This window comes from Protopterus annectens, chromosome 1.part0, assembly GCF_019279795.1.
Source record: "Protopterus annectens isolate FY-2018-M chromosome 1.part0, PAN1.0, whole genome shotgun sequence".
In the NCBI taxonomy this organism is placed as follows: Eukaryota; Metazoa; Chordata; order Ceratodontiformes; family Protopteridae; genus Protopterus; species Protopterus annectens.
This window is the reverse complement of record NC_056725.1, coordinates 986012292-986024423: the sequence shown is the minus strand read 5'-3', so window position 1 is coordinate 986024423 and position 12132 is coordinate 986012292.

Genomic DNA, 12132 nt, shown 5'->3' with positions numbered 1-12132 from the left:
CAAGCTTTAGCAAAGAGGCAATATATAGCATACATACTGACATTGTAGGGACCCCAGGGACTGACACCTCTCTCTCTGACTTGCACATGCACACACACACGCACACACACACACACACACACACACACACACACACACACACACACACACACACACACTAAAATGGGTCACACACACACATCACATTACCTGTAACTTACCATGTATAGGCAATGCACTGTGTGCATCCAACATAGGCGGCCCTCAAGCACTGTCCACACAACTGCCATAAGCACAAGGTAAGTCTGTCTTCTTAACAATAAATGAATGAATGGATTAGTATGTTTTGCTAGAATATCTGTGGTAATGCTGCATGCATGCAAAGGAATGGGGTGGCCTACTGGGATAGCAGAACCAAAATGATGAAACCAACAAATGTGGTAGTTAACCAATATTTATTATTGTGTACTGAAAGTACATAGGAGATAAAGGAGAAAGAAACAGACCAATTTCAGCTTAGTAAATCACATAGCCTTCATCAGTATATACAGCATGAATGAACCAAACTCCTTATATAGTCAATAATGTGAGACTCAAAGGAACATAATCACAGGTGCTCATTCAATCCAGGAACAAACAAGCCCCCCAGTTTAATGATCCATTTTTTCTCTTTTTTGTTCAGCATTTCATGCCAGCTTGTCTTGTTAGATCTACTATCCAAAATTCGATCAATAAATATAAAATTAAAAAAAATCACAGCAACAATTCCTAACTATTGGGGTTCTAGTGACACCGAATTGTGTTGGGCTCATGGTTACATAATTTTTTTTTCATTTTTGATGGTCTCAGCACTGTTGGAGGTAATTGTGTTTCCCACGGTGGCTGATATTGACCATATGATGAATATATTTTATTTGGATATTTTTTATGGAATTGGACTCAGCACTGTTGACTGTATTGTGGTCAACCTTTACATTTGTTTTTTAGTATGGACTCAACACTGTTGAATTTATTGTAGTTTTTTCTTCACAGGGGCTAATATTGTCCATACATTGGATTCCATTCTCTGGAATGGAGTCCCACTCTAACTATAGAAGATCACACTGGGCATGCTCCTACACTTAGAGAATCACAGGGCATGTTGGAACCCACATTGGAATACATGAATGTATTGTGTGTATATGTCTGTGCATACAGACAGTTGTGTACACCTCAGCTGTCCCCAAACACACACATATCAGACAGAAGTACCCTCAGCTAGCTGTAGATGACTCCCCCCCCCCCACACACACACATATATATATATATATATGGGCAACAGATAAAACATATGTCAAGCATACACACACATAGATGTGGGGAACTGAGGGACAGATAGTGATAGAGAGAGAGAGAGATAGGGGGATACAGACAGAGTGAGGCACGCACACAGTTACCCTAAATGGCATACAGTGATGTCCTGCTGTGGATAGTGGATAGTGGCATACCAGTTGTAAACAGTTGCACGTACAGCATAAAAGGTGAGCCCCATTGTGTAACAGTACTCAGGTTGGGTGTATAATATCACATCACCTGTGTGTGTGTATATGTGTGTGTGTGTGTGTGTGTGTGTGTGTGTGTGTGTGTGTGTGTGTGTGTGTGTGTGTGTGTGTGTGTGTGTGTGTGTGTGTGTGTCCACAGGTCTAAGTATTAGGAGACTCTTTCCACTCAGTATACTTCACATTGCCTTACTTCACAAGATCTGCTGCTGTCATTCACCTTAGAAGTACCATTGGATAGTGATAACTCATATAATCTCTGTAGTGCATGCAATAACTGTGTAACACTGTAGTACAAATGACTAGATAGGCAGCAGTTCTAATCTCAGTATTGGCAAGTGTGTGTGACAGTTGTGTATGTGAGAGTGAGGGCTTGTGTGTTTGTTTGTAGGTGAAACAGTTTTAGGCTATTCCCACCCACAACACCTCCCTGTGTCCTACTTTATCACTCCTGCTGATGTCATTCCCCTTATTGGCACCTTTAGCCAGGTGTCATCCCACTAAGCTCTGTAGTGTGTGTGATAACTGCTTAATACTATAGTACAAATCACTCATTAGACGGGTTTTAATCTCAAATTTGGCAAATGAGTGTGTGTGTATGTTTTTACAAAAAGGTTTTTTTGATAGTTCTCCCACCCATTGCCCTACTTTATCACTCCTGCTGATGTAATTCCCCTTATCAGTGCCTTTGGCCAATTGTCAGCCCAGTAAGCTCTGTAGTGTGTGCAATAACTGTATGACACTATAGTACAAATAACCAGATAGGCAGGGGTTCTACTCCCAGATCTGGCAAAGGTGTGTGTGGATGTATAAGTGTGTGTGTAAGTGTGTATGTTTGTAGGAAGAAGTATTTTGATAAGTTTCCCACCCACTGCCCTACTTTATCACTCCTGCTCATATCATTCCCCTTATCAGCACCTTTGACCAGTTGTCAGCCCAGTCTGTAGCATGTGCAATAACTGTATTACACTATAGTACAAATAACCAGATAGGCAGGGGTTCTATTCTCAGATCTGGCAAATCTGTGTGTAAGTGTGGATGTTTGTAGGAAGAACTATTTTGATAAGTTCCCTACCCACTGCCCAACTTTATCAATCCTGCTGATGTAATTCCCCTTATCAGCACCTTTGGTGAATTGTCAGTCCAGTAAGCTCTGTAGCATATGCAATAACTGTATAACACTGTAGTACAAATAATTAGATAAGCAGGGGTTCTACTTTCAAAACTGCCAAATGTGTGTGTGGGTGTATAAGTGTGCATGTTTGTAGAAAGAAGTATTTTGATAAGTTTCCCATCCACTGCCCTACTTTATGTGTCATGCTGAGGTTATTCCCTTTATAGGTTCATAGGTGTGTACTAGGCTAATGGTCCTGGAGCCTTTACAAGCCTAGCCCATAGAAGTGCCCTGCCATTGTGCCTCCCGATGTTAGTTCCCAGTCCATCTATCAAGCAGAGCCACGGGAGTGATCCCTCAGGTGAATTTTCTATTACCAATCCACTCATCAAGATTTCTCTGGGACAGGGTCAGCTAGGTGCTCTGCTTGACATGTATGGGAAGTCTATTCCAGGGCATGTGCAGTCTCTAAGTGAGGAACCTGCCCCTCCAGTATGTTGTGTTGATTGTGGTAATGAGGTTAAAGTCTCTGCAGTGTGTGGTGTGGAGGGATTGGGATGTCTTTAGATGTAGCATTTCAAAAAGAGCTGGGTCAGACATGGCTTTGTAAGTCAACCAGAGATTGCCTCTAAGTAGGTGATATGAGACACAGAATAGCTGGAGTCTTTTGAGTCTGTCTGTGTAGGACATGTGTTTAATGCCTAGGATCCTCTTTGTGAGGTACATCTGTGGCCTCTCCAGCTATTGCAGGTGTCTAGTGAGGTACATGCCAAATGGGCCATTACACTTGATGACTGGTCTAATGAGAGAAGAGTAGACAGAGACGATGACCTCTTTCTTACTGGATGCAAAACCCTTGGCAATGAGATGTGCCACATAAAAGGACTTCCTGACCACAGTAACCATTTGGTGGTTGAAGGAGGGGGTGCTGTCAACCTGTGTCCCCAGATCTCTTATAACTCCTACAGTGTGCAGTGGGCTCCCACCTATGTGGTACTTAGTGGGAACTGAATTTTTAACCAAAGGGGATGATGATGCATTTTGTGGTGTTAAGCTTCAGGCCATGGTTTCCATACCAGTCATTGGTCTAAATGAGGCCTTTCTGTAGGATATCTGCAATACTTGTGGAGTTAATGATGGCTCACAACTTGCAGTCGTCTGTAAACTTGGTCTACCAGAGTTCCTTTGTGTTGGCCTGGACTCATGAGAAGTAAAGGCTGAACAGGAGAGTACCCAGAAGTGATCCCTGTGGGACTCCACTCATGACTGGTTGGCAGTCTGACTTGGAGCTTGCTACTTTCACACTGTGTGTTCTATCTGTGAGCCAGTTTGCAACCCACTTAGTGATATAGGGATTGATGCCTAGTTTAGTGGGTTCATCAATAATTTTTGACTGAGTAATGGTATCAAAAGCCTTGGGCAGAATGATGTAGGCTGTATGCAGTGCCTTACTGTCATACACAGCCCTGGTGACTGACACAAAGAAGTCAAACAGGTTGAGCAGGCATGTTCTCTGTTTCACAAAGCCAAACTGTGTGGGGTCCAGAGTTATGAGATTACCTATATGTTTGTTGATCAGGTCCCTGATGATTCAATCCATAGCTGTACATATCAGACTTCTCAGGCTAATGGGATGATAATTCTAGGGTCTGTAGTTGCTACCCTTTTATGAAGTGGGATGACTGTAGCAGCACGCCATTTGGGAGGGACAAAGCCTGAGGTGAGGCTGTGACTGAACAGGGGACACAGATGTGAAGCCAGGTATCTTTGTATTTCATGTAGAACACAGCTAGTGATATTTTTGGGTCCCATGGAAGCTGTATTCTTGCCTGTGGACAATGCAGGTTTAACCTGGTTTGCAGTAATCCTGGGTGCCTGGCATTCTGATTGTTCCCTTAGGGGGGAGAGAAGGTTAAAGCTGGCACTGAATGTGTTGGCAAGAATGTTGGCAATATCTGTTGGTTTAGTATAGGAGGTAGGATTGTTCAGTAACTCAGAGCACTTCTAGGTATTGCTGTGGAGGTTCTTGATATAACTATCAATGGCTTTGTGATTGTTATCAGTGTCTGCTGCAATTCTGCAGTCATAGCTGGATTTATATGATTTCATGAGTGATCTCAAGGTGTTGGGGCTAATATGGGAGTTTTAACACTCTTGAGACTCCACCTTTTTTCTGCAACAGTTTCCATCTTCTGTTGTACAGGTTATTAATGGCAGGGAACCACCAGATTGGCCTCCAGTGTTTGGAGGAGAGCGTTATGGTTCTGTTGGGTATGGCTAGTTCCATGCATTTATGTACATGTTTTTACAGTGCATTTGTTTATGATTCGGCAGTCATGCAGCTATTTTCCCTTTGGCATGGGTGCTGTGAAGTTAGCCATCTCTGTTTTTAGAAATCCAAAGTAAGCTTTGGAGAAGTTTTTCAAGGTAGTTACCTTTGTGGGAGATGTGGGTGAGATCTGGGTTTCCATGGAGATGACTTTATGGTTGGATCTGACCAGGTAGTGATTGAATACTGTTGTTAAGTAACAGTCCAATATGTTAGTAATGAACACAGGTCAAGGATGTTGCTTCCTCTACTGGGGGTTAAAATGAGCTGGTCCAGACCATTTGGAACTGATGAATTCCAGGAAGTGTTGGGGCAGTGCATTGGTGCTTGAGTACTTTTTCCAGTTACTGGAGGGGTAGTTGAAATCTCCTAGTATGAGCGTGTTGGGTTGGGCCTTGATAGATTCCAGGGTGTTGAGGAATGCGGATTCAGAGTCTATGGACATGGATGGGGACCTATAGAAGGCCATAACCTGGATTGCACTATTACCCAATGTCAGTCAGTTGTACTACTCTGGAAGTGTGCATATCCTTTATGAATATGGAGACACCACCTCTTTTGGAGCTGTGGTCATGTTTTGGGGCTGACAGGTATGGAATGAGTTATAGCCTGGTAGTGCAGGGGTGCAGTCTGCTGCTGTAAAACAGGTCTCTGTTACAGCACAAATGTCAGTGTTCTCCATTTTGAGCAGTGCTTCAAGTGACTGCATCTTGAGATTTTGATGTCTAGTTTTAAGCAGAATGACCCTCAGATTGCATTTATTTATAGCTGTTACAGTGGTAATTTCGTTTGGAACACTGCCTAAAAAGGCACTATAGGGGTAGCAAAGACACTAAGCCAGTACCTGGAAACCCAGGGGTGACAGGTACAGGCAATGTCTGGCACTGCATCATGGTCTGTCAATCACATCGTCCCAAGCAGACAGATACTGGATCCCCTGAGAATGACACTAGACACTTAAGCCAATTGTTGAATTCAATCATTTGTTGTTTGTACTGTGGTATCCTTCTGGTTGACAGTAGTATACTGATCAGGGCTACTGTCATACCTGCCTGGCTCACATAATCTGAGAGCTCCACCATGTCTCTTTTCATGTAGTCCAGGGAGGTGCATCTTAGGTCATTCACACCCACATGGACAATGACAGAGTGATACTTGTAGTTGTTGTGGAGTGACCTGACTGGGTGTGTTATGTGTTGGATTCTGGCACCTGACAGACAGCTGACTGTTACCTTGTCCATATTCAACCTAGTCAGTGGGACATCTGTGTGCCTCATTATTGAGTCACCTATGATTTCTGTATTGGGCAAGGTGGTTAGCCTTAAGGGATTAGGTTGAGTGGCAGACTGTGAAGGTGAGATATATGTCCTGTGGTTTGTGCTGTGTTGTGGTGGTCGAGTGGGTGTTTGTCTTGGTGGTCTCTGCTGTTTGGGTAAATGTCGAGTGCTTCTGTGAAGGTGGGTGTGTGGTTATTGTTTGTATGTCAGAGCTGTGATAGCGGGTATTCTGGAGGAGTATGTGTTCTATGTGGTGTGGTGCAGGTGTTGACCCTTCGCCTCTCAACCAGCTAGTCCAGTCTTCATTGGAGAGTGCATATCTTCCAGTTTTGTGATATAGGTGTATCTCTTGTAAGTCTAAGTGTTGGGAGTTTAGAGGGGAGGGTTGTCCGTGTACATGAAGCAGTTGCAACAGTGCCTCAGAATGCCTAAGTGCAAAAGATTAATGGGCAAAAGCATAGAGAACTGCACTTTTATCATGCCAGGAGGGGTGGTTATAACTACTAAGTAACTGGAGCTAATTCCATGATGAATTACTACTGCTGATGGTTCTTAGCTGTGCTAGAATAATTGATATAAAAACCTTTTGAAGTTCAAAGCTATTAGGCTAGCTGAAATGCAACAGGGAAGGCACTAGCAATATCTAAGGGAAAAACTGAAGGCATACTTTTTGGCACCTGCAATAGTTTACCTCAGCTGTGCAGTTATCCACACCTTTGGCCAGGTGTCAGTCCAGTAAGCTCTGTAGCGTGTGTGGTAACTGCATAATGCTATAGTACTAATAACTAGATAGGAAGGGGTTTTACTCTCAGACCCGGCATATGGGTGTGTATGTTTGTAAAAAAGAAGTATTTTGATATGCTTCCCACCCACTGCCCTAATTTATCATTTCTGCTGATGCCATTCCCCTTATCAGCAACTCTGTCTAGTTGTCAGCCTAGTAAGCTTTGTAGCATGTGTGGTAACTGTGTAGCAATATAGTACAAATACCTAAGTAGGCAGGGGTTCTAATCTCAATACTAGCAGATAAGTGTCTTTGTGAGACTCATATACTTTGTGGGTTGTACCATTTTGAATTGTATACCACCTTGTACACTTCCCATCATCCTATTTTACTAGGCTTGCTGATGTCATTCACCTTAGAGGTACCTTGGGGCTAGGTGAAATTATGTAAGCTCTGTGGTGCATCTGATAACTGTAAAACAATGTAGTAGAAATAACTAGATAGGTAGGGTTCTAATCTCAATACTGGCAACTGTTTGTGTGTTTGTGAGAATCATATACTGTGTGGGATGTACCATTTTGAGTTGTGTACCACCCTGTACACTTCTCATCAACCTACTTTACTAGTCCTGTTGATGTCATTAACCTTAGAAGTACCTTGGGACAAGGTGAAATCATGTAAGCTCTGTGGTGCATCTGATAACTGCATAACACTGTAGAAGAAATAAGTAGATAGCTAGGGGTTCTAATCTCAATACTGGCAACTGTTGGTGTGTTTGTTTGAGAATCATATACTGTGTGGGTTACACCATTTTGAGTTGTGTACTACCCTGTACACTTCCCATTACCCTACTTTACTAGACCTGTGGATGTAATTCACCTTAGTAGTACCTTGGGGCTAAGTAAAATCATATAAGTTCCGTGACATGTTTGATAACTGTGTAACACTGTAGTAGTAATAACTAGATTGGTAGGGGTTCTAATCTCAATACTGACAACTGCTTGTGTGAGAATCATATATTGTGTGGGTTATACCATTTTGAGTTGTGTTCCACCCTGTAAACTTCCCATCACCCTACTTTACTGGGTCTGTTGACATCATTCACCTTAAAAGTACCTTGGGACTAGATGAAGATATATACACTCTGTGGTGCATCTGATAACTGCGTTACACTATAATAGTAATAGCTAGATTGGTAGGGGTTCTAATCTCAATACTGGCAAGTGAGTTTGTTTGGGTGAGGATCATATCCTGTTTGGCTGATATCATTTTGATGTGTGTACCATTGACGCCTGTTTACCACCTCCCAATGGTATTACATTATATAGGGTGGTAACGGCATCTGTCTCACATGCAGCATGTTAAACCATTGTAGAGGCCATACCAGTCCTCTGTACAGATGTATATGGAATATCCAGATGTTTGCAACCTATATGTGGTCTGTGTCCTTTAACAATGCCCATGTATGTCATATTGTTATCAAATCATCCACAATGAGTATAGTGACACACATATGTCAGCATCAGGTATCATACCTAACTGAAAGATCATGGTGATACAACATCTGCTAACCTATCACTTGTCCAGGCTTATAGGAGCAATACATGACTCCAGATGCTATTTCTGGTGGATTAACTCACAATCCACAAAGGCATTCACAACATTATATGTTGTAAAAGGTAGTGTGTTATGTCCCATGCATGTAATCTATGTGGGGCATGTCAAGTGTATGTAGTACTACAGTATTTCAAAGTGGGTATGTAGGTTTACTAATCTGTCTATTGCTTTGTGTTAATGTAGGCACATCCACTAGGTCAGTCCTTACTGTGTGTATGCAAGGGATATACCACTTTGTCTCCCTGTTCCACCCTGTGAACGTAGGAATACATACCACAAACCCCATCAGGGTTGAGTGTATGGGAAAAAATGGCAGGCCCAACAGGTGTTGACAGGTAAATCTGTTGCAGTTAATGTAATGGCTATGCTTGTGAGGGACCTGCTGACAGTACTTCAGTAACCTGTTGTGTATGTATGAGTCTGTGGTACTACACAACACTCAGGTGAAATGACATAAGGCTACCTGTCTGTGACAAGGGGTATGTATTAAAGGTCACACTGTCTGACAACAGTGTCCCTCATGCACTGTTGTATGCATACACACCTGGTACATGTACATATAAAGCTGTACCTTGCCTTTGACACAGTCTGTGTATTCCCACTCTGCAATGCTCTCTCTTAGGAATGTCTGCAGGGCCACAGCCTGCAGACACACATACACCTGGAACACAGAATACAGCATGTCGGACTACATTCAGTCAGTGGTACTAACAACAGCAACAATGCAGTTTAGCTAATAAGGTACATATACCTGTATGTGTACCCATAGCAAATGAAATATGACAGCATCTTACACAGTATTACATAGCTACACAGTATTATATTCACCCTGTGCATCAGACCCATATTAGCATGTCCCTGCATCAATATTATGGATGACAGGGATGTGGCACAGGTATCATCATATGCACAGGGTGTGGTGTGGATTTGCCAGAAGCCTAGGCTGGGCCATATGGTTGACATTATGTGTGTGTGTTTGGAGCGGTATCCAATATATGGGCTGTGCAGATGTGCTGTTTGTGTCTGGAGGTGACCTGTCTGTGATACAGATGTGTGCGTGTATGCATGCACACAGTCACACCATGTGGCTCCCTACACAGGGGTATGTCAGACAGCTGTGGACCGTACATAGCAGAGTGCTCAGTTTACCATCTCTGGCCATGGACACAGGAACTGGTCCTTCCAGGAGTATCGCTGGCACCACCAGGCACAAGACCAGATGTAGTACTGATTCCTGATGGCAACTGCTGTCTGCTGTCTGCTGGATCCGTGTTCCTGATGGAACTGGCCAGGACCAGATGCCCATGGCCTGCTCTGGTGTGATGTGTAGAGCAACCCCCCCCCCTTTGGTAGTGCTGGTGTCACTGTCACTATGGTAGTGTGAAGATGCATGGGCCTGTAGACTATCAGCTGTTGGTGGTGCTGACCTATGTCCATGTGGCTGATGCCTATCTCCCACCACACTCTCTAGCACAGACATGCCATGGTCAAAGATTGCCAAGGCCTCACCCCACCATATATTCATGACCTCAGTATTTTGATGTGTGGCCTCAACAAGGTCATGTATGTTGCCATATAAATTAGGAAGAGTTGCATCCACCACTCTGAGTATTTTTCTGATGTGGATTTCTCAATGTGCCTGTACATCCGTGACACCGCAAAACATACATCTGGTGATACCTGCTGTGGCACTTGTGACAGTGGCTTGATGAGCAGCAGTCCTTTTGCGAGCACCCATAACTATCTGCCTGTGTGGGACTTTGCTTGCAGTCTGGATATGGCCAGTCTCTACACTCACACCTGCCATAGTTAGCACACTAGCCTGTTTCATGTCACCACCTGCCAACTGTCCATCATCTGTGGCTACTGGAGATGGGGTATGTGTAGGCATTGTCACTGTAAGAGGGGATGGAGTAGACAACAGTGGGATGCCAACCAATGGCACATATTCAGCCCCTGACAACCCCATCTGTACCTCACTACTCCTATCATAATTGTCAGAGTCTGCAGAGACAATGACACCAGTTTCCAGTTGGGAGGTACTCTGAACCCCATCACCACCTGTGAGGGGAAGACAACATATATAGATTAATACCTGCACTTTGAGGTTGACTGGTACACACACTCACACATGCACACACACACACACACACACACACACACACACACACACACACACACACACACACACACACACACATACAGGTGAGGTAGCACAAAGCTGCTACACAGACCTCACATTACCCAAATGGTGACATGCCTGATACACGGCCCTCAACATCATGCATTGCAGCCAGGTTTACTCCATGTAACTAACAATATAGAGCTCTGGGATACGTGAGTTGTGTTAGCAGTTGATGGCCCTTCCCCAGTACAGACTGCACCCATGTACACATCATTGATGTCACTTGTATAGCACAGTGGCATGTACTACAGAACATATCTCACAACTGTACAGATCCTTGCAGGATGTGTAGTTGTCTGGATCATTTGTTTGCTCTGTTTCTCATAAACTCTGGGTTTGTGTGATACATAACTGGGATGAGCTGAGCAGTGACATCACTAATTAATGACATACATTTGAGTTTCAGACTTCCAAACCAGCAGTAAATGTATGGTCACACAATTCTTGTTACACCATGAACCTTCTAAGTTTACAGTGGATATGATAAGTGTACAGAATTCTGTTAACATGCCATGTTCTTGTAATATATAAAATGAGACCGCAATAATTCATTCAAAAATATTACCCACCTTTCCTATGACATATGACGTGTGCAGTCCAATTGATAAACAAACAAATGTGTTGTCTGTAAAATATAATGAATGAAATATTTACAATATGGTGGTTGCATAAGTGTGGACACCCTTAAAATGATACTTTGTTGAAGCACCTTGTAAGTGACTTACAGCATTCACTATTCTTGGGAAGGTGTCAATCAACATGGCACATCTTGACTTGGCATTAATTAGCCACTCTTCCTTGCAATGCTCGCTCAACTCTGTCAGATTGCAAGGGCAGCTCATGTGCCCAGCCCTCATCAGGTCACCCTGGGGTTTTGCTATTGGGTTTAGGTCTAGGCTCTTGGCTGGGCCAATCCATAACCATGAGCATGTTCAGGTAGATCCATTCTTAGGTAACCTTGGATGTATCCACCTGGTCTTTGTCATGATGAAGGCTGACAACCCTCCCCATCCTCAGCATTCTTGCAGATGCCTGAAGGATTTAGGCCAGATGTGAGTGTTATTTGGAACTGTTCAGAATTCCCACCACCATGACTAGAGGCCCAGTTCTGTCTTTGGAACAGTATCCCCACAGCAGGCCAATGCCACCAGCATGATTCACCGTGGAGATGGTGGACTTCAGGTGAAGAAAGGTGTTGCTTGTGCACCACACGTATCTTTTGGTATTGTGGCTGTGAGGTAGATCCATAGTCTCATTACACCATAACACAGTTTCAAACATGCCTTTGGGAGACTTGATGTGCTCTATTGCAAATTGTATCCACCCCTGGATGTTTTTTGGTGTGGGGAAATGCTTCCATCTTCTGACC